Source organism: Hemitrygon akajei, chromosome 5 (genome assembly GCF_048418815.1).
Source record: "Hemitrygon akajei chromosome 5, sHemAka1.3, whole genome shotgun sequence".
NCBI lineage: Eukaryota > Metazoa > Chordata > Chondrichthyes > Myliobatiformes > Dasyatidae > Hemitrygon > Hemitrygon akajei.
In genome coordinates, this window is record NC_133128.1 from 4,753,205 (window position 1) to 4,777,256 (window position 24,052).

The following is a 24,052-nucleotide window of genomic DNA, read 5'->3' on the forward strand; positions in this document are numbered from 1 at the left end:
CCACTCTCTCTGCCCCTCTCTTCCTCATTGTTGGGCTTAAATGTCACACAGCAGGGGATTGCAAAGACTGTGGAAGTGCTTTGCATCAGGAGCTTAAAGAACTGACGTCACTGACCGTTTCATTGGTCCAACAGCTTCACTCTCAGATCAGTGCTGGCTGGCCATTGGCACCAGTGCACTAACACCTGACTGTACACAGCTCACACAGTTTTCAGGTACAGGACAGTACAGTATTAAAAAACTGTGACCCACTGCCACCCACACACCCCTCTAAACAGACTAACATTCTGAGAGGAAATTAAAGATTGCCTTTATTTGTCACATATACATTGAAACCATACAGTGAAACGTGTCAAAGAACACAGTCTGAGGATTGCTCTGGGGGCAGCCGCAGGTGCCAGCATGCTTCAAGTGCCAACATAACATGCCCACAACTCACTAGCCCTAAGCAGTACATCTTTGGACTGTGGGGAGAAACTGGAGCACCCAGAGGAAACCCATATGGTCGTGGGGAGAACACACAAACTCCTTACAGACAGTATTGAACCCCACCACATTCAATAGAACTGCAAATCATTACACCTCCTCGTCCTGTCCTCGTGTTGGAGGCCTGACCACTGCGTGTGGGTGGGTGGGAAAGAGGCTAGTCTTGCTATTCTTGTTCAGTTTTGTTCTCTTGTTGTGTCTACCTGTGATGTTCTTCTGAACATTGTGAGCATGCTACTGCTGGTGCCAGAATGTGTGGTAACATCCTTGGGTGTGTTGCTATATACCCCCAGTTCTAATCAACAAGCTCTCAAAGGAGGGCCTCTGTATGTCCCTCTGCAATTGGATCCCTGATTTCCTCACCGGGAGATCACAGTTGATGTGGATCGGAAATAGCATCTCCTCAAGCACCATCTATGAATTTGTCGATGGCACAACCATTCTCAGCAGGATTTCAGGTGGTGATGAGGTGGTGTACAGGAGAAAGACGGATCAGCTGGTTGAGTGGTGTTGCAACGATGTGGACATCAGGAAGGGGAAGTTGAGGGAACACACACCAGTCCTCATTGAGGGGTCAGCGGTGGAATGGGTGAGCAGCTTCAAGTTCCTGGGGGTCAATTTCTAAAAGATCTATCCTGGGTCCAACATATCGATGCAATTACATAGAATGCACAACAGCGGTTACATTTCATTAGGAGTTCCAGAAGAATTAGTATGTCACAGAAGACATTCACAAATGTCTACAGATTTACCATGGAAAGCATTCTAACTGGTTGCATCACTGTTTGGTATGAAAGGGCCACTGCACATGATCAGAAAAAGCTGCTGACGGTTGTAGACCATCTAACCTCCCCACCACCAAGGACACCTTCAAATGGTGATGGCTCATCAAAGATGCGCCCCCCCCCCCCCCCGCATCACACAGGACTTGCCTTCTTCTCAATGGTACCATCAAGGAGGAGAGGAAGGAGCCTGAAGACACATACTCAATGATTCAAGAACAGCTTCTTCTTCTCCAGCACCAGATTTCTGAACGTACAATGAACTCACAAACACTACCTCACCATTTTTTTATTTCTCTTTTTGCTCGACTTATTTTAGAAAAAAGAAAAAGAAACATAGAAAAAAACCAACAGCACAATACAGGCCCTTCAGCCCACAAAGCTGTGCCGAACATGCCCTTACCTGAGAATTATCCATGGTTACCCATAGCCCTCTATTTCTCTAGGCTCCACATACTTATCCAGGAGTCTCTTAAAAGACCCTATTGCATCCGCCTCCACCACCGTTGCCAGCAATTCATTCCACGCACTCTCCACTCTGTGTGTAAAAAACATACCCCTGACATCTCCTCTGTACCTACTTCCAAGAACCTTAAAACTATGCCCTCTCATGCTAGCCATTTCAGCCCTGGGAAAAAGCCTCTGACTATCCACACAATCAATGCCTCTCATCATCTTATACACTTCTATCAGGTCACCTCTCATCCTTCGTCGCTCCAAGGAGAAAAGGCCGAGTTCACTAAACCTATTCTCATAAGGCATGTTCCCCAATCCAGGCAATATCATTGTAAATTTCCTCTGCACCCTTTCTATGGTTTCCACATCCTTCCTATAGTGAGGCAACCAGAATTGAGCACAGTACTCCAAGCGGGGTCTGACCAGGGTCCTATATAGCTGCAATATTACCTCTCTGCTCTTAAACTCAATTCCACGATTGATAAAGGCCAATACACTGTATGCTTTCTTAACCACAGAGTCAACCTGCGCAAAAGCTTTGAGTGTCCTATGGACTCGGACCTCAAGATCCCTCTAATCCTCCACACTCCCAAGAGTCTTACCATTAATACTATATTCTGCCATCATATTTGACCTACCAAAATGAAACACCTCACACTTATCTGGGTTGAACTCCATCTGCCACTTCTCAGTCCACTTTTGCATCCTATCAATATCTGACAGCCCTCCACACTAACCACAACACATCCAACCTTTGTGTCATCAGCAAATTTACTAACCCATCCCTCCACTTCCTCATCCATGTCATTTATAAAAATCTTGAAGAGTAAGGGTTCCAGAACAGATCCCTGAGGCACTCCACTGGTGACCAACCTCCATGCAGAGTATGCACCCCTCTACAACCACTCTTTGCCTTCTGTGGGCAAGCCAGTTCTGGATCCACAAAGCAATTTCCCCTTGAATCCCATGCCTCCTCACTTTCCCAATAAGCCTTGCATGGGCTACCTTGACAAATGCCTTGCTGAAATCCATATACACTACATCTACTGCTCTACCTTCATTAATGTGTTTAGTCACATCCTCAAAAAATTCAACCAGGCTCGTAAGGCACGACCTGTCTTTCACAAAGCTATGCTGATGATTCCTAATCATGTCATGCCTCTCCAAATGTTCATAAATGCTGCCTCTCAGGATCTTCTCCATCAACTTACCAACCAATGAATTAAGACTCACTGGTCTGTAGCTGAGGCAGCAGAGCAGGATCAGCATGGGTGTGGACCAAGAACGGCCAGAGGGGCAGATAGTCGGACAGTGTATCCATCTTTTGTAAACTCTTCAGTAGCTGCATAGATACCTGAAGAGTAGACTATCAGTTGGATGGAAGCGACCAACAACTCTGATAGAGGCAGATGCCGAGTTGTTAAGCTCATCAGTGGGAGGTGGTGCTTTAGCACTGCTGGCCCACCACCTCGAGGGAGTCTTGATCATAAGCGGGCCGAAACTCCTGAAGACAGGTGGCAGATCAACTGATGATAGCCCAGGGCAGTTAACATCTTAGTCCACGTGTATTTTCAATTCTATTTGCATTTCTAATTCAATTCTGTATTACATTGAACTGCTACCGCAAAGCAACGAATTCCATGACATATGCCAGTGATATTAAACCTGATTCCAATTGGTTGTTAATGTAAACGATGCATTTCACTGTATGTCCTGTACATGCGATCGATAAATCTGAATCACTGTACTTCAGATTTTGGGAGCTCCCCTGACCCAACACTGGGCACATTTCCTGCATTAAAATGGTAACTACACTCCAAACGTACCTCACTTTTAAACAGCTTGGGGGATACTGTAAACTGAGAAAGGTGTTCTGATGTCACAGGTAAACTTTCTTTTAAGATTTGTTTTAAAAACACAGCGGGGGTAGAGGAAGATGCATTGAAGCAGCTCTTCAAGATTTTTTTTAAATTTAGAGATACAGTGTGCAACAGATTCATCTGGCACAATGAGGTACACTGCCTAGCAGCCTGCTGATTTAACTGTGGACAATATACAATGACCAATCAACCTACTAACCAGTGGGTCTCTGGACTGTGGGAGGAAACCAGAACATCTGGAGGAAATCCAGACAGTCATGGGAAGAACATAGACACACCCTTAGACACAGCGGTGGGGATTGAACCCAGGTCACTGGGTACTGTACTGGTACTGGCACTGTAAAGTGTTGTGGTAACCACTATGCCACCGTGCATTGTCATTCTTCAGTGTAAAGCAGAACAAAATGGTTGTTACTCCAGATTCCATGCAGCGTAAGCATAAAGAACTCAATGCAAAAATACGTCAATACAAAAGCAAATCCTGTAAAACAACGTCCACGCACGCAGACAGATTGTATGTACATAAATCACATGGATCATCGAAAAATGGATGATCCTGGAAGGATGATCCAGGTAGGAGGGAAAAGTTAGATTGATTTTAGAGCAGAACCATAAGGTACACCAGCACAAAAACAGACCCTTTAGCCCATTTAATCTGTGCCGCACTATTAATCTGTCTAGTCCCATAGACCTACACTGGGACTACAGCAATCCATTCCATTCCCATTCAGGTTCTAAGGTCAGCACAGTATTGTGGGCTAAAGGGCCTGTACTGTAACGTCCGATGTTCTATAATACCATTCTTTCATAAATACAGGTCACAGAGAATAATGTGATCGGTGCGGTTAAAGCCGTCAGCCACCTTGTGCTTAGCTGAGCAGTCAGCGAGAAGAGCCTTGTCCCCTGAGCCTGCCATCTCTCCCTTGCAAGATTATCGGCCACACAGTGAGCTGATAGTCAAGGGCACAACTGGCAGGTCAGTCAGAAGGAGGGTGAAGTCATTCAGATCTCAGGATAACAGCGGACCGAGATCGGGGTTCTGAAGGAAACCATTTGGGATTCGGAGTATGATATTGGAGATGATCTACACAGGTTCAGTGGATTCACAAAGGCAAAAAGATTTTTTTCATTACACTAAATCATTGGGAGTCACTGGGAGAGAGCCAGGGAGCGGCAACCTGACCTTTGCACAGAGCCAAGCCCAATCACACTGAAACAAAATTCTGAACTTTAACCATCAGCTGGCTAATTGACAACATGGTGAAGAGAAGGGCAATGGTTCACATTCCTGTCGGACAACTCACCACAGCAAATGGAGAAACACTGAAACACTCATCACCCACACTTCATCCTCTTCCAAGCCAACCCTCAATGGCAATAACAGCTTTCCTCACTCCACAAGAAACCTCAAGGATCTGACAACCAGTTTGAGAAGATTTTTGGCATGAATTTTCAACAGTACCGTACCCTGGTGTTATACAGTGACAGACCCATCCCCTCCGGTACCGTACCCCGGTGTTATACAGTGACAGACACGTCCCCACCGGTACCGTACCCCGGTGTTACACAGTGACAGACCCGTCCCCACCGGTACCGTACCCCGGTGTTATACAGCGACAGACCCGTCCCCACCGGTACCATACCCCGGTGTTACACAGCGACAGACCCGTCCCCACCGGTACCGTACCCCGGTGTTATACACTGACAGACCCGTCCCCACCGGTACCGTACTCCGGTGTTATACAGTGACAGACCCGTCCCCTCCGGTACCGTACCCCGGTGTTACACAGCGACAGACCCGTCCCCTCCGGTACCGTACCCCGGTGTTAAACAGCGACAGACCCGTCCCCACCGGTACCGTACCCCGGTGTTATACAGCGACAGACCCGTCCCCACCGGTACCGTACCCCGGTGTTATACAGCGACAGACCCGTCCCCACCGGTACCGTACCCCGGTGTTATACAGCGACAGACCCGTCCCCTCCGGTACCGTACCCCGGTGTTACACAGCGACAGACCCGTCCCCACCGGTACCGTACCCCGGTGTTATACAGCGACAGACCCGTCCCCACCGGTACCGTACCCCGGTGTTACACAGCGACAGACCCATCCCCACTGGTACCGTACCCCGGTGTTATACAGCGACAGACCCGTCCCCTCCGGTACCGTACCCCGGTGTTACACAGTGACAGACCCGTGCCCACCGGTACTGTACCCATTTTACAGACGTGTACCCATCAGCGCTTATAACCAGTATTACACAAAGTCATCATACTGCAGGCTCACACCTGCGTGTTGTACCCTCACCAGTACGTGTAATATGCCAGAGCCAGGAGCAGCAGGGCGAAGCAAACTCCAGAGAACAGAAGGTATGCTGCCCGGTTCACCGTCATCTTCAACACACACGCTCCCAAGAACAAAGACTCCTCTCTGCCTCAGCCCACAAGCCAAGTAAATCCTCAACAGATTATGACAAAGTATTTGGATACAAAGCCGAGCTCACAGAAACACTCGGACAGGGGTAAACTGGGAAAGGCTATTTCTCTGCCTCAACAGGCTGCTATTAACACAGGGATAATGCCCGAACAATACCTCATTGGAATTTAAGAAATCAAACCACACTTCTGTCAAGAGAACACAATTACAAATGTGTTACCCTTGATAGCCAGCTAATCCATGAAGCCGATTAACAATTAGCACATCCTCGTGCCTTGAATCCATCTCAATCAACATGTCAGGTTGAGCCTTGTGCACTGAAAGGACCCCATTTACACCAGTGATCCACGAGGTCCTAAACCACCACTCCTTTTAGTCTCACAGAGATCACAGCAAGAGAGACCCACCTTATTCCGGCTTCCTGGCCTTTCCTTTCTAGTCCTGTAGCTCCTCCCTGATGGTGGCAATGAGAAACTAGCATGTTCTGGATGGCGAGGGTCCAAAATGATGGGCACTGCCTGAGGCACCATCCTTTGAGGACATCGTCACTGGTGAGGAGGATTGTGTCCATAATGGAAGTGGCCAAGTCTGCAATCCTCTGCAGCTTTTTTCCTGTCCTGTGCCTCCATACTGGGCGATGGAACCACTCAGAATGGTATTTGGATTATTTCAGAAAGACTGTGGCAGCCATGCAGGAGTGGCTGAGGTGCAGCTTCCTCAACTCCTGGCACCTTAGCAAAACATTCCCCACGCAGGGCCTTGTGGTATTGGACCCGAACAAGGACAACCCACTCTCCAGGACTCATGACTTCCATTCTCCCCTCCCCTCCCGTTAACCACACGGCCATCAACCCCCCCCCACCCACCGACAGCTGCATGCCTCCCACCACAAACCATGCTCTGGATGTCTGATAGGTTCCCAAACTCATAATACCAGTATCCTTGAGCAACACACACACAGGAGCAACTCAGCAAGATAACTCCACCGTGCATGGTCCCAAGCCTGGCTGCCAAAGGACCAGGGTTGGATATGGGGCTAGCAAACCCAGCTCATTAAAAACTCAGAGCTACATAAACGTCAACAGAAGCTCCCAAAATCTCATTTCTGGGAGAGGAACAGTCTTCTGTGTGGGGAAAGCTGAAGCCACAGGATTGATCAAACATCTTCTGGTCCAGGACAGCACACTCTGGTGAGTAGGGGTGATGAGCTTAAGAACTCAGCAAGTCAGGCAGCATCTAGGGAGGGCAATAAACAGGCAACATTTTCGGCCAAGATGTAAGTTCTCAGCCCAAAACATCAACTGTTTATTCCCCTCCATAGATGCTCCCTGACCTGCTGAGTCCCTCCAGCATTCTATGTGTGTTGCTCTGGATTTCCTGCACCTTTGTTGATACCACTGTCCTTTGTCTAACACAAAGACAGAGCTTCAGAGATTCTGTAGTCACAATGACAGGGCCATCCAAATTACCTGTCCAAAGCTGAACTGAAACTCAGCCTCAATCCAGTGAAGGATCAGGTCTAACAAACCGCACTCTCCTCTTTGCCACAACAGCAATGAGTTCAGAGTCTGTAAAATACGGCACGGCGTCATGAATATTTAAACTTTAATGATGGACTGAAGAACTAAATTGGTCTCTCTGTATCTACTCTACTGGAACTGGAGATGACTAATTCTTATATGACCAAAACTCAGCTACAATTACAGACTGGCTGGTCTACCCGATCCTCAGCATTGTCTACAGTGCACAAAATGACTCTATTCTATTCTCCACAGCCTTGCTGGGAGCCTCCACAATGCTTTAATATAAATGGTAACAACTTGGTTCAGAGTACTACGCATTACTGCATTGTAATTATTGCAGGAAAAATGTACCAAGCTGCACACACACCCTATTCTCATTACCACCAGTAAGGAGGGACATCGAAAGGGCAACTGTTTATTTCTCTCCATAGATGCTGTCTGACCTACTGAGTTCCTCCAGCACTTTGTGTGTTCTAGATTTCCAGCATCTGCAGATTTTCGTGTTCCTTAGGAGGTATGGAAGCCTGAAGAAGCACACTCACTGATTCTTCCCGTCAAGAGAACAGCCTACGAATCAATGAATACTACCTCACTATTTTAAAACACACTTGCACTGCAAGGTGTACAAGATAAGAGAGTGGACAGCCAGCTTTTTGTTTTCCCAGGGTGGAAATGGCTAATACAAGGGGCATCATTTTGAAGGGAAGTACAGGGGAATATCAGAGGTTTCTTTTTTAAAACAGTTGTGAGTGCACAAAGCACTTTGCCGGGTGGTGGCAGAGGCAGGCATGAACATTAGAGACATTTAATAGACTCTTTGCCAGGCAGGTTCCTTAAGGTTGTTATAGCCAGGGGTGGTAATGGGGACAAGTTCCCACTACCTATTAAATGCTCCCAATGGCGTGTATCTCACATAGTCACTGACAATCAGTCCAGCTCCCAGCCTTCACACGTGGCTTAGCTACTAAGCTCAGTGGAACAATTTCTACTGACAGGAGAAGAAGCAAAGGTAGTTACTGGCGCCTTAAAACCAGCCGCTTCAGGTAGATGGAGCTCGCCACCCATGGTTGGCAGCTCGTTTAGGAGAAGGAAAACTCTAATCTCAAACCTCCTCTGCCTTGCAGCTATACCCACTTCTGGGGAAGGCTTCAGGAGTAAACACCAAGGAAAAATCCAGAGCTGGAGTCCCTAAGGCAGTCCTACACTGAGTTCCATGCTGACTGGCAACTCCTGCGACACTGCTGGTTAACTGTATTGGTCTCTGCCATTCCTTTGGAGTTACTATCTGTGTAGAGAGGTGGACCCTGCTACACGGGCAACAGCTTGCACTCCATATCAAAGTGCCACCACCTGTGCATAAGTAGATAGATAGGACACAATATCCATGGTCGACCTTGACCAACGGACAGGCACATGGATGATAAAAAAATGGAGGGCTATGTGGGAGGGAAGGGCTAGATTGATCTTGTAGAAGGTTAAAAGGTCGACACAACATCATGGCCAAAGGTCATAGAAAACATAGAAAACCTACAGCACAATACAGGCCCTTCGGCCCACAAAGTTGTGCTGAACATGTCCCTACCTTAGAAATGACTAGGTTTACCCATAGCCCTCTATTTTACCAAGCTCCATGTACCTATCTAGAAGTCTCTTAAAAGACCTGCACTGCTGTGTTTTTTAAAATATATATTGCACTACACTACTACTGCAAAACTGAAAATGTCAGCGATAAGAGATCTTGAGTTGTAAAGCCACAAACATTTACAGCCCAGCCCATCATTTCCAACACTGTTCTGTTGTTCAGGAACTCCCACACTCACACTCCAGTCACGATCAGTTTCTTCTACAGATCAAGTTCAATCCCAGAGCCTGTATTACACATTTCTCTTTAACCCCTTCTCCCGTGGACTGAATTTATGGGAACTTTGGGGTGAAGGATGCACAGAGATGGGCATGTGATATTGGGATGACACAGCGGCTAGCTCAACACTTCACAGTGCCAGCAGTCGGAGTTCAAATCCCACGGCTGTCTGTAGGAATTTGCACTTTCTCCCTGTGACTCCACCAGGTGCTTTAGCTTCCTCCCACATTCCAAAGACGTGGCAGTTAGGGGGAGCAAGTTGTGGGCATGCTGTGATGGCGCCGAAAGCATAGTGACACTTGTGGGCTGTCCTCAGAACATCCCTGAACTCTGTCATCGATGCAAACAATACATTTCACTGTATGTTCCAAATAAGCCCATCTTTAACTTTTATTAACTGCTGTAACTCTCAAAAATCAGCAATGTACGACAGCCTGACTATATCTGTCAGTATGACCACACTTAGAGCAGTGTGTGCAGTTCCAGTCACATGGCTACAGGAAGAATATCAGTAAGCTGCACAAAAGATTCAAAGAAATGTTATCCTAAACTCCTGCCTTCTCCCCGTAACCTTTGACACCCTGACTAACCAAGAACACATCAACCTTTGCTTTAAATGTACCCAAAGAGTTGGCCTCCTCAGCTGACTGTGGCAATGAATTCTACAGATTCACCACCCTCTGGCTAAACAAATTCCTCCTCATCTCTGTTCTAAATGGACATTCATCTATTCTGAGGCTGTGCCCTCTGGTCCTCGACTCCACTATAGGAAACATCCTCTCCACATCCACTCTATCTGTGCCCTCTGGTCCTAGACTCCCCACTATAGGAAACATCCTCTCCACATCCACTCTATCTGTACCCTCTGGTCCTAGACTCCCCTACTATAGGAAACATCCTCTCCACATCCACACTATCGGGACCTCTTAATATTCAATAGGTTTCAATGAGATACCATTCCACTCCCATTCTTCTAAACTCCAGTGAGTACAAGCCCAGAGCTTTAAACGCTCCTCATTCGTTAACCCTCTAAAAGCACACAGATGAGGTCAAGAAGTTCATTTATTGTTCAGATCAAACATCCGAATGGGGATGAAATGTGATCTAAGTGACTGACTGTGGAATAATTGTTGGTGCCAGACGGGGTGGTTTGAGTATCTTAAAAGCTGTTGATCTCCTGGGATTTTCACGCACAACAATTTCTAGAGTTTACAGAGAATGGTGTGAAAAACAGAAAGCATCCAGTAAGTGGCAGTTCTGAGGATGAAAATATCTCATTAATGAGAGCAGTCACAGGAAAAAGGCCAAACTGTTTCAAGCTGACAGGAAGGAGACAGTAACTCAAATAACCACACGTACAACAGTTGTATGCAGAAGAGCATCTCTGAATGCACAATGGGTCAAACCCCAAAGTGGATGGGCCACACCAAGTTTCACTCCAGTACCTAATAAAGTGGCCACTGAATATACAAGTCTGTTAACCTGACAGCAAGAAAATGGCATCAAGGCACAAAGAACAGAACTGGCCAGAATCAAAATGGATTTATGAAAGTGAATTAACATTTGACAGACGCATAAAGAAGAGTTTGAAAATCAAATTGCCTTAACAGCCTCGTGTGAACCAGTTCATGCGATTTATCTACAGTCAGTAAATATGTACAATTCACTCACAGCAGGCGCCTATAACTAGAAAACACACAGGGCAGTCCTACACAAGACTACACATGGATGAAAGAAGTTTTTAGAGAATCAGATTTCCCACCCCCCAAGTGGATGACCTAAAGACAGAGCAAAATTAGGCCATTCAACCCATCAAATCTGCTCCACCATTCCATCATGGATGATTTAATTTCCTTCTCAAACCCATTCTCCTGCCTTCTCATTGTAATTTTTGATACCCTGACTTTGCTTTAAATATACCCAATGTGCCCTTGACAGCGACCTGTGGCAATGAATTCTATTGATTCACTATGCTTTGGCTAAAGAAATTCCTCATCTCTGTTCCAAATGGATGTCCTTCTTTTCTGAGGCTGTGCTCTCTGGTCCTAAACTCCCTCCCCCACTATAGGAAACACCCTCTCCACATCCGCTCTGTCTGTGCCCTCTGGTCCTAGACTCCCCCACTATAGGGAACATCCTCTCCACACCCACTCCATCCAGACCTTTCAATATTCCATAGGTTTCAATGATTACACCCCCCCCCCCCCCCCGGTTATTCTGAACTCCAGTGAGTACAGAGCCAGAGCCATCAAACTTTCCTCATATTTTAACCCTTTCATTCCAGAATCATTCCCGTGAACCTCCTCTGGACCCTCTCCACTGTCAGCACATCCTTTCTTTGATAAGGGACCCCAAAACTGCTCACAGTACTCTAAGTGCAGTCTGACCAGTGCTTTATAATGCCTCAGCATAACATCCTTTGTCTTGTATTCCTGTCCTCCAAAATGAATGCTAACATTGCATTCTCACCAACAACTCAACCTGCAAGTTAAACTGCACAAGGGCTCGCAAGGCTTTTGCACCTCCAATTTCTGAATTTATTCTCTGATTGGGAAAAAAAATGATTATTGCTACAGCAAAGTGCATGATCGTACACTTGCCACTTGTCTGCCCATGTTTGTAACCTGCCCGGGGTGGGGACAGACATGGGAACTCTCCCCACATTTAATAATTATTCTGAATCGCCAATTATTTTGACTGAGGACAGAATAACAGGGGATGTGTTATTGGTGGGGAGGATAGGCAGAATTCAACTCAGTAACGCCCATCAAACCCATCATTTCCAACAGTTTTCTACGTGACAGTCTCACCCTCGGTTCAACCTGCTCAGACCCAGAGCCAATTACCGGACACAAACTTCCCCAGTCATCCTCTGCACTCTGCTACATCTTCAACCCAACCCATTTCCTGCCCCATCTTCTCTCATTTCTCCACCCTCCCCCTTCATCTTCCTCTTTTTCTCCCTGACTGCTTCTGTTCCCGCTCCTTGGCCTTGCTCACTTAATGCTTTCCAGCCTCTTGACCCCCTACCTAACCCCACTCTTTCATCACCCTCCCCACCTCAATAACACCTCCACTATCTTCTCCTCCCCACCTGACAACCCCTTTCTCCTCCCATTACACTCAATCTCAGCCCAAACCTTCACAGTAACCCCTCACCACCCCAGCCTCACACCTTCCAAACTACATCGACTCTCAACACCATCTCACCAACACCACTCGCCAAAATCCCTCCTCTCTGCAGACCCATCCATACCTCTCCCTCATCTTCTCTTTCTACCCCTATGTGGAAAGTAGGGGCGAAAGAAAAGATGAGGGAGAGGTATGGATTTCATCTACCATCCCTCAACAACTTAGTCCTTATCCCCACCCACCCAGAACCACGAGCCCCATTCACCCCTCAGACTTCGATCCTTTCCCTCCTCCCCATACAGTCTCCTCACTTTACAATCGCCTCTCCCCCAGAACCCCTTCCACTTCCATCCCTCCCAAAGATCACTTACCCTATCCTGGGTCTTCCCCTCCAAACCCCACAGAGACACCCCCTCCCTCGAGCCCGGCGAGTCCCCTGTTCTAATCAGCTGGCTCTGTCCCCCCTAGTCCCTTACACACACAGCACCCTCATCGTCCCTCTCCCTCACTCGCCAACACTCAGCTGGTTCCCCCCACCCCCCACCCGCCGGCAGTCACCCCACGATAACCTCCCCCAGTGTCTCCCCGGCACACGCTCCCTCACCCCGTCCGCGCTCCCTATCCACAGCCCCCACCCCCGCGATCCCTCACCACTAACCGCTCCCTCCTCGCCCCGTCCGCGATCCCCCTCCACCTTCAGCGTCCCGGTCCGTCACCGCCGCGCACCTCCGCCTAGACACATATCCGGTCCGCCGCTGCAGCGACTCGGCCGGAAACCGGATCTCTGCCTTTAGGCTCCGGGGCCCTGCGGTGCCTACGTCTCGCAGATGGGCGTGTCCATCCTGGACCCACCCCTCTCCATCTGCAGCGAGTGTGGTTCAAGTTGCTATGACAGGGTAGTGGGAAAGGCCCTTCCGCCCATCTGATACCTGCAAGCCAGGAGCCAACCTCAGTGTGGACCAGTGTCCAGCAAGGCTGCATCTTGGCCCAAATCTATTCTCAACATACGATTGTAGCACAACACTTCATTGCCAACTCATTCCCACTGGCGCTGGGCAAGTTCACAAAACTAATCAAACTCAGAATCAGGTTTATTAAGATAGTAAATAAATGGTCTCCAGAGGTCTTCAAGCCTTGAAGGACTAACACAAAGTGCACTGCAGATACTGTGGTCAAATCAAGACGTACAAAAAGGCTGGATGAACTCAGCAGGTCGGGCAGCATCCGTTGAAATGAGCAGTCAACATTTCAGGTCGAAACTCTTCGTCAGGACTGAAGAAGGAGGGGGCAGGGGCCCTATAAAGAAGGTGGGGAGAGGGTGGAAAACCAATCAGAGGAAAGATCAAGGGGGGAAGCAGGGAGGGGATAGGCAGGAGAGGTGAAGAAGGAATCTAAGGGGAAAGCACTATGGGTAGTAGAAGAAGGCAGAGTCATGAGAGGTGATAGGCAGCTAGAAGAGGAGACAGAGTAGAGGTGGGATGGGGAAAGGAGAGGGAGGGAATTACCGGAAGTTGGAGAATTCAATGTTCATACCAAGGGGCTGGAGACTACCCAGACGGTATATGAGATGTTGTTCCTCCAACCGAAGTTTGGCCTCATCATGGCAGTAGGGGCATCTCTACCCCTCTCTGCTTTTCGCAGGGATCGTTCCCTCCGCGACTGCCTGGTCCACACGTCCCTCCCCACAGATCTCCCACCTGGCACTTATCCCTGCAAGCGTAAGTGCTACAGCTGTCCCTACACCTCCTCTCTTACCACCATTCCGGGCCCCAGACAGTCCTTCCAGGTGAGGCAACATTTCACTTGTGAGTCTGTTGGGGTAATCTATTGCATCCGGTGCTCCCGATGCGGCCTCCTCTACATCGGCGAGACCCGACGCAGATTGGGGGACCGCTTCGTTGAGCACCTACACTCCGTCCGCAACAACAGACAGGATCTCCCAGTTGCCACCCACTTCAACTCTGCTTCACATTCCCATTTGTATATGTCCATACATGGCCTCCTCTACTGCCATGATCATCCACTGTGTGGACATCAAGGACTGTTCACTGCTCCCCTAACGACAAACCATGGGTCACCAATGATCTTCCCAACCACAAAAAGGGAACCTTTAGATCAGGAGACAGGGAGGAATTGAAACATGTGCAGATGGAGCTGAAGGAGAAGATCAAGGTGGCGAAAGAGGATTACAGGAGAGAGCTGGGCAGAGTAGCACACAGGAGGTGTGGAGAGGCATGAAGAACATAACTGGCTTCAGTCAGCCTAGCTGTGGAGCCTTGGAGTGCGGCTGTGAATGGGTTAATGAGTAAAATCAATCCTTCAATACATTTGACAATTGTCTCCCGTTCATACCCCTTCAGTACACCAGTCTAGGTGTCAAAGCACCCAATGCTCCCTCAGCACCAATGCCCCCACTCCAATTCTATATGTGGATGAACAACACAGGCTACCACTGTCTATATCCCCTCCTTGCCCTACACCTACCACCCACACCTCCACATACCAACTGCTATCATCCCAATTTTCACCTGCCCCAGCCCCACCTTCCACCAACCAAAGGACTTGAATGACTACCATCCAGCGTCTCTGACTTCAGACATCATGAAGGCCCTGGAGAAGCTGGTCCTGGCTCACCTCCGACCCCTGGTCAGATCAGCCCTCGATCCCCTGCAGTTTGCCCACCAGGAGGACATTAGAGTCGACAACGCTGTCATCTACCTGCTGAACAGAGCCGACTCCCATTTGGATAAGCAGGGCAGCACTGTGAGGGTCATGTGTTTTTGATTCCTCAGGTGTCCTCAATACCATCCAGCCCTCACTGCTGGGGAAAAGCTCCGTTCAGTGTAAGTGGGCACTTCCATTGTTTCCTGGACCATCTGACTGGCAGACCACAGTTTGTGCAGCTTCAGAGCTGTGTGTCAGACATGGCTATAAGCAGCACTGGGACCCCACAGGGGATTGTATTAGCTCCCTTCCTGTTTACCCTGTATACCTCAGACTTCAGATACAACACTGAGTCATGTCATCTGCGTTAGTTCTCTGTCAACTCAGCAATAGTTGGGTGTATAAAGGGAGGACAGGAGGATGAATACAGGGCCCTGGTGGAGGACTTTGTCGAATGATGCAAGCTGAATCATCTGCAGGTCCACATCAGTAAGACAAAGGAGATGGTGATGGACTTTAGGAAGACTAAGCCTGCACTGCTCCCTCTTACTATTGAAGGTGAGGACGTGGATGTGGTGAGGACCTACAGGTACCTGGGGGTGCACCTGGATGACAGATTTGAGTGGAGCACCAACACAGAGGCTGTGTACTAGAAGGGTCAAAGTTGCCTCTACTTCCTGAGGAGACTGAGGTCCTTTGGAGTATGCAGGCCTCTCCTTCACACAGTCTACCAGTCTGTTGTTGCCAGTACAATCTTCTATGCAGTGCTGTGCTGGGGCAATGGCATCAACACAGGTGATGCCAACAGGTTCAATAAACTGATTAGAAAGGCTGGCCTTATTATATAAGTCAAACTAGAATTGGGAAATGAACCAGGTCAGGTGTCAAATCTCTCAGTGGGAGAGCATTCTGGAGATAGTGATCACAATTCTATCTCCTTTATCATAGCATTGGAGAGGGATAGGAACAGACAAGTTAGAAAAGCATTTAATTGGAGTAAGGGGAAATATGAAGCTATCAGGTAGGAACTTGGAATCATAAATTGGGAACAGATGTTCTCAGAGAAACGTACAGAAGAAATGTGGCAAATGTTCAGGGGACACTTGCGTGGAGTTCTGCATAGGTACGTTCCAATGAGCCAGGGAAAGGACTGTAGGGTACAGGAACCGTGGTGTACAAAGGCGGATGTAAATTGAGTCAAAAAGAGCTTATGCAAGGTTCAAAAAGCTAGGTAATGATAATGTGCTAGTAGATTATAAGGCTACTGGGAAGGAGCTCAAGAAAGAAATTAGGAGAGTCAGAAGGGGCCCATGAGAAGGCCTTGGCGTTCAGGATTAAGGAAAACCCCAAGGCATTCTACAAGTATGTGAAGAGCAAGAGGATAAGACGTGAGAGAATAGGACCAACCGAGTGTGACAGTGGAAAAGTGTGTATGGAACTGGAGAAGATAGCAGAGGTACTTAATGAATACTTTACTTCAGTATTTACTCGGAAAAGGAACTTGGCAATTGTAGGGATGACTTACAGCAGACTGAAATGCTTGAGCATGTAGATATTAAGGAAGAGGATGTGCTGGAGATTTTGGAAAGCATCAAGTTGGATAAGTCCCCGGGACCGGATGAGATGTATCCCAGGCTACTGTGGGAGGTGAGGGAGGAGATTGCTGAGCCTCTGGCGATGATCTTTGCATCATCAATGGAGACGGGAAAGGTTCCAGAGGATTGGAGGGTTGTGGATGTTGTTCCTTTATTCAAGAAAGGGAATAGAGATAGCCCAGGAAATTATCGACTAGTGAGTCTTACTTCAGTGGTTGGTAAGTTGATAGTGAAGATCCTGAGAGGCAGGATTTATGAACATTTGGAGAGGTATAATGTGATTAGGAGTAGTCAGCATATGGCTATGTGAAAGGCAGGTCGTGCTTTACAAGCCTGACTGAACATTTTGAGGATGTGACTAAACCCATTGTTGAAGGAAGAGCAGTAGATGTAGTGTATATGGATTTCAGCAAGGCATTTGATAAGGTATCCCATGCAAGGCTTATTGAGAAAGTAAGGAGGCATGGGATTCAAGGGGCATTGTTCTGTGGATCCAGAACTGGCTTGCCCACTGAAGGCAAAGAGTGGTTGTAAACGGGTCATATTCTGCATGGAGGCCGGTCACCAGTGGAGTGCCTCAGGGATCTGTTCTGGGACCCCTACTCTTTGTGATTTTTATAAATGACCTGGATGAAGAAGTGGAGGGATGGGTTAGTAAGTTTGCTGATGACACAAAGGTTGGGGGTGTTGTGGATAGTGTGGAGGGCTGTCAGAGGTTATAGCGGGACATCGATAGGATGCAAAACTGGGCTGAGAAATGGCAGATGGAGTTTAACCCAGATAAGTGTGAGGTGGTTCATTTTGGTAGGTCAAATAGGATGACAGAATATAGTATTAATGGTAAGACTCTTGGAAGAGTGGAGGATCAGAGGGATCTTGGGGTCTGAGTCCATAGGATGCTCAAAGCTGCTACACAAGTTGACTGTGTGGTTAAGAAAGCATACGATGCATTGGCCTTCATCAATCATGGGATTGAGTTTAGGAGCCGAGAGACAATGTTGCAGCTATATAGGACCCTGGTCAGACCCCACTTGGAATACTGTGCTCAGTTCTGGTCGCCTCACTATAGGAAGGATGTAGAAACCATAGACAAGGGTGCAGAGGTGATTTACAAGGATGTTGCCTGGATTGGGGAACATGCCTTATGAGAATAGGTTAAGTGAACTCGGCCTTTTCTCCTTGGAGTGACAGAGGGTGAGAGGTGACCTGATAGAGGTGTATAAGATGATGAGAGGCATTGATCATGTGGATAGTCAGGGGCTTTTTCCCAGGGCTGAAATGGCTAGCATGAGAGGGCACAGTTTTAAGGTGCTTGGAAGTAGGTACAGAGGAGATGTCAGGGGTAAGTTTTTTACGCAAAGAGTGGTGAGTGCGTGGAATGGCGATGATGGTGGAGGCGGATACAACAGGGTCTTTTAAGGGACTCCTGGATAGGTACATGGAGCTTAGAAAAATAGCGGGTTATGGGTAATCATAGGTAAGGTCTGGACAGTGTTTCTCACCCTCTGCATGCCACCTTGGCTGAACCGAGGAGCACTTTTAGTAATAGACTAAGACAACTGTGCTGCTCCAAGGAGTGCTGTATGAGATCATTCTTACCCTTATAATGAATCAGCCTATAGCCGGGGAAATTATGATCCTCTCCTGTTAGACTGTTTGAAGTAACTTATTTTTTATTCTTCTTCTCTTCTAATATTTATACCTGTGCACATGGAATGCTACTGTGACTCTGTAATTTCCTTTCAGTTCTGTAAAGTGTCTGTCTATCTACTTATCAAAGTTGAAAGTAATTAATTTTATCAAGGTGCACAATTGGTGCTGGAGAAGAATGTGGTAACCTGCCCCAATGACTATCGTCCAGCTGTACTTACATCCACAGAGATGAAGCATTTTGATAGGGTGGTGATGAAACATATCTACTCCTGCCCAGGGGTGTGAATTCGATCCATACCAATTTGCCTACCAGCACAACAGGCCAACAGCAGATGCCATCTCACTGGCTCTTCACTCGACCCTGGAACATCTAGACAGTAAAGATGATAACATCAGGATGCTCCTTGTCTACTACAGCTCAACATTTAATACCATCATTCCCTCAAAACTAATCAATAAGCTCCAAGACCTTGGCCTCAATACCTCACTGTGCAACTGGATCCTCAATTTCCTCACTTGCAGATCCCAGTCAGTATGAATTGGCAACAACATCTCCTCCACAGTCTCCCTCAGCACAAGTGCATCACAAAGCTGTGTGTTTACCCCCTGCTTGACTCCCTTTACACTATGATTTTGTGGCTAAGCACCGCCCCAATGCCAGATGCAAGTTTGCTGACTGTCAAAGGCCGAATCAAAAGTGGTGATGAATTAGCCTACAGGAGGGAGACTGAAAATCTGGCCAAGTGGTGCCACAACATCTTTCTCAACGTCAGCAAGACTAAGGAGCTGATTATTGACCAGGAGGAGGAAACCAAAGCTCCACGAGTCAGTCCTCATCTGGGGATCAGAGGTGGAGAGGGTCAGCAACTTTAAATTCCTCTGTGGTATTATTTTGGAGAACCTGCCCTGGCCCAGGGCTCAAGTACAATTACAAAGAAAGCACGGCAGTGCCTCTACTTCTTCAGAGCTTTCTGAAGATTCAGCATGACATCCAAAACTTCAACAGACTTCTACAGACGTGTGGTGCAGAGTGTATTCCTGGTATGGAAACACCAATGCCCTTGAGTGGAAAATCATACAAAAAGTAGTAGATACAGCCCAGTCCATCATGGGTAAAGCCCTCCCCACCACTGAGCTCATCTACGCAGAGCACTGCCACAAGAAAACAACATCAAGGAGCCTCACCACCCAGGTCATGATCCCTTCTCACTGCTGCCATTAGGAAGGAGGTACAGGAGCCTCAGGACCCACACCATCAGGTTCAGGAACAGTTATTACCCCTCAATCATCAGAGGAAAGGGCCTTTCCTGTAATGGACTGAACCATATCCATCACTTTGTGTAGGATTTTCTTTCCTGCACATGGTTGCTTCCAGACCAGGCTGTGATGCAATCAGTCAGGGTTCTATAAATTCTACTTCTATAGAATCAAAGTTCACAGTAAATTTATGATCAAAGTACATCACAACTCTGAGAATTGTTTTTTTGGCAGGCATTCACAGTAAGTACAAAGAAACACAGTAGAATCAGAGAGAAACAGCACACAAGATGGACAAACAACCAGAGTGCAAGGACCACAAACTGTGCAAATATGAAAAGGAAAAAAATCATGATCATTAATAAATAGATAGATAGATAAATAAATAAGCAAGCAAGCAATAAATATCAAGAACATGAGTTGTAGGGTGCTAAAACGTACTACACATTACAAGATAAATGAATATTGCAAAAGAGGAATGAGGGGGTAGCTGCCAAACTTGTAGTCAGTGTGAGGAGACTGTGTTTGTATTACCCTCTGCCAAATGTGGGATATTAATTCCAAATCGAGTTTATTGCCGTCTGTACAAGTCCACGTGGATAGAGGTGCAATGAAAATCTTGCAGGAAATTTTACAATAAACAACAGAATTGTAACCAATCTGGAAGAATAGTGTTCATTCTGGTTGCCTCATTAAACTGCCATTACCTTGCCCATGTCAACAACAGATCTAGATCCCACTTTAGCTATCTTCTACATTGTCCACAACTCTCTTCAATTTTTATTGATTGAATTCCTAACCCCACCCCGGCCACCCCACACACACACACATCCCGGTCTCATTAAAATCTTTCCCCTCTCACGTTGAACTTACACCCCCTTTTAGTTTGTTTCCATCTCCCGAGAAAACAAGACAGTGATTCACTCTTTTTACACTCAGTGGCAACTTAACTCTGGTACCTAATAAACTGGCCACTGAGTGTGTGTCCGTGGTCTTCTGCTGCTGTAGGCTGTCCACTTCAAGGTTCAACATGTGCGTTCAGAGATGCTCTCCTGCACACCACTGTTGGAACGTGTGGTTATTTGAGTTACTGTCACCTTCCTGTCAGCTTGAACCAGTCTGACCATTCTCCTCTGACCTCTCTAATTAACAAGACATTTTCACCCACAGAAGCATATATGTCAAACTCAAGGCCCGCGGGCCAAATCCGGCCTGCGGTGGAATTATCTTTGGCCCGCGAGATAATATCTAATTACTATTAAAGCTGGCCCCAGTAATCGAAGCGCCTATGGCGTATGATATGGCTAATGCTGAGTTTATTCAGGTACCAGGTTTTCAGGGTTTTTAGTGTTTATTCGGCAGTCTTGCTCAGCAGTCTTCTTCATAAGAAACGGAATTTGTAAAGTGAAACACTTTGTAGTTATAGCAGAGACTGAGACACATGAGAGCAGGCTGAAAAAACGGAGGCAACGAAAGTTGCGTTTGCACGCGTCCGACTGATCCGGCCCGCATGAAGCTGCATTTTGCTCAATCCGGCCCATGACCTAAAATGAGTTTGACGCCCCTGCACAGAAGTGTCACTGGACGTTTCTTGTTTTCACACTATTCTCTGTGAACTCCAGAGACTGTTGTGCGTGAAAATCCCAGGGATCAGCAGATACTCAAACCACCCAAGCTGGCACCGACAATCAATCGACAATCACAGTTGCTGAGATCATATTTCTTCCCCATTTTGAGGTTTGGTCTGAACAACAACTGAACCCCCGACCATGTTTGCACGAGTTGCTGCCAAGTGACTGGCCAATGAGATATTTGTAATAACGAGCAGGTGTGCAGGTGTAGATTATAAAATGGCGACTGAGTTTATGCTCCATAGCTTGCTCCCCGGCCTGCTCTCTCTTTTCTTATTGTTTCCATTTTAACAGCAGAGTGTGATGGTTTTAGTGATTTATTTATTCGGAGATTCAGTGTGAAACAGACCCTCCAGCCCAACTAGCTATAGGGGCCAGTTAACCTGCTAACAAGTACGTCGTTGGACTGTGGGAGGAAACTGGAGTACCTGACCTGGAGGACACCCGCACGTTCATTGGAAGGAATATGAAAACAACTTACAGATGATCCCAGAGTGAACTCAGAATTCCAGGATGTCCCGAGCTGTACTCGCATCGCACTGCTACTTTAACATGGCACACTTATCCATCGCCGGTTAGAGTGGGAATTATCCCCATCGCCGGGTAGACTGGGAATTGTTCTCAACGCCGGGTAGAGTGGGAATTGTTCTCATCGCCAGGTAGAGTGGGAATTGTCCTCATCGTCGGGTAGAGTGCGAATTGTCCTCATCGCCGGGTAGAGTGGGAATTGTCCCCATGGCCGGGTAGAGTGGGAATTGTCCTCATCGCCGGGTAGAGTGGGAATTGTCCTCATCGCCGGATAGAGTGGGAATTGTCCCCATCGCCGGGTAGAGTGGGAATTGTCCCCATCGTTGGGTAGAGTGGGAATTGTCCCCATCGCCAGGTAGTCTGGGAATTGTCCCCATTGTTGGGTAGAGTGGGAATTGTCCTCATCGTTGGGTAGAGTGGGAATTGTCCCCATTGTTGGGTAGAGTGGGAATTGTCCTCGTCGTTGGGTAGAGTGGGAATTGTCCTCGTCGTTGGGTAGAGTGGGAATTGTCCCCATCGTTGGGTAGAGTGGGAATTGTCCTCATCGCCGGGTAGAGTGGGAATTGTCCTCATCGTTGGGTAGAGTGGGAATTGTCCTCGTCGTTGGGTAGAGTGGGAATTGTCCCCATTGTTGGGTAGAGTGGGAATTGTCCCCATCGTTGGGTAGAGTGGGAATTGTCCTCGTCGCCGGGTAGAGTGGGAATTGTCCCCATCGCCAGGTAGAGTGGGAATTGTCCTCATCGCCGGGTAGAGTGGGAATTGTCCTCATCGCCGGGTAGAGTGGGAATTGTCCCCATCGCCGGGTAGACTGAGAATTGTCCTCATCGTTGGGTAGAGTGGGAATTGTCCCCATCGCCGGGTAGAGTGGGAATTGTCCTCGTCGCCGGTTAGAGTGGGAATTGTCCTCATCGTTGGGTAGAGTGGGAATTGTCCTCGTCGCCGGGTAGACTGGGAATTGTCCTCATCGCCGGGTAGAGTGGGAATTGTTCCCATCGCCAGTTAGAGTGGGAATTGTCCTCATCGTTGGGTAGAGTGGGAATTGTCCTCGTCGCCGGGTAGAGTGGGAATTGTCCTCATCGGGTAGAGTAGGAATTGTCCTCATCGCCGGGTAGAGTGGGAATTGTCCCCATTGCCGGGTAGAGTGGGAATTGTCCTCATCGCTGGGTAGAGTGGGAATTGTCCCCATCGCCGGGTAGAGTGGGAATTGTCCCCATCGCCGGGTAAAGTGGGAATCATCCTCGTCGCCGGGTAGAGTGGGAATTGTCCCCATCGCCGGGTAGAGTGGGAATTGTCCTCGTCGCCGGGTAGACTGGGAATTGTCCTCATCGCCGGGTAGAGTGGGAATTGTTCCCATCGCCGGTTAGAGTGGGAATTGTCCTCATCGTTGGGTAGAGTGGGAATTGTCCTCGTCGCCGGGTAGAGTGGGAATTGTCCTCGTCGCCGGGTAGACTGGGAATTGTCCTCATCGCCGGGTAGACTGGGAATTGTCCTCATCGCCGGGTAGAGTGGGAATTGTTCCCATCGCCGGTTAGAGTGGGAATTGTCCTCATCGTTGGGTAGAGTGGGAATTGTCCTCGTCGCCGGGTAGAGTGGGAATTGTCCTCATCGTTGGGTAGAGTGGGAATTGTCCTCATCGCCGGGTAGACTGGGAATTGTTTCTCTCTCTGGGTACAGAAGGAAGTCTCGCTGGGTTCACTGCCAGCATGTGATTGCATTCAGTGACAGAAGATGGATTAGCTGCAGCAAAAATGTGATCCCCTCCCTTTTACATTCCTTCTTGCATTTCATTCTGGCCATCACATTACTTACTTGCAGCTGTGGCAATTTTCAGAGCTTTACCACGGTCTCCAGTACATGCCAATCTCCAGGAGGAGACACTATGGCCAGTCACTTGGCCAAAGAGTGAGTTGTAAAGGAGATGAGGCCTGGGTGTTCTGTTTGAATTTGAAAAGTTCTGATCAGCTACCTCAACGTTTAAAGTAAATGTGTTATCGAAGTACATGTAGGTGACTGGTTGCATCTGGAAATTTATCTTCTCTCAGGCATTCACAGTGAAGCAAAGAAATACAATAGCATCAATGAAAGACCACACACAGGAAATGTCCAAAAGACAACAAAAAGCAAATACTAAAAGAAAACAAATAATAAATAAATAAGTTAATAAATAA

At 47.6% G+C, this 24,052-nt stretch overlaps 1 protein-coding gene across 5 annotated transcripts in view; it reads right to left on the reverse strand.

Annotated features, from left to right (window-relative positions):
• The window catches only part of LOC140727458 (1-acyl-sn-glycerol-3-phosphate acyltransferase gamma-like), a 77,478-nt gene extending 64,130 nt beyond the window's left edge, over nucleotides 1-13,348 (reverse strand). The window contains exon 1 of one of the 5 annotated variants that reach the window (XM_073044767.1): nucleotides 13,251-13,348. The gene's annotated coding sequence lies outside the window, so the exon portion shown is untranslated. Of the gene's footprint in view, nucleotides 1-5,911; nucleotides 6,028-13,207 lie in introns of those variants that run through there. The other 4 variants (XM_073044765.1, XM_073044766.1, XM_073044771.1 and 1 more) reach the window with 4 other exon arrangements.
• Between the last annotated feature and the right edge of the window lie 10,704 nt (nucleotides 13,349-24,052).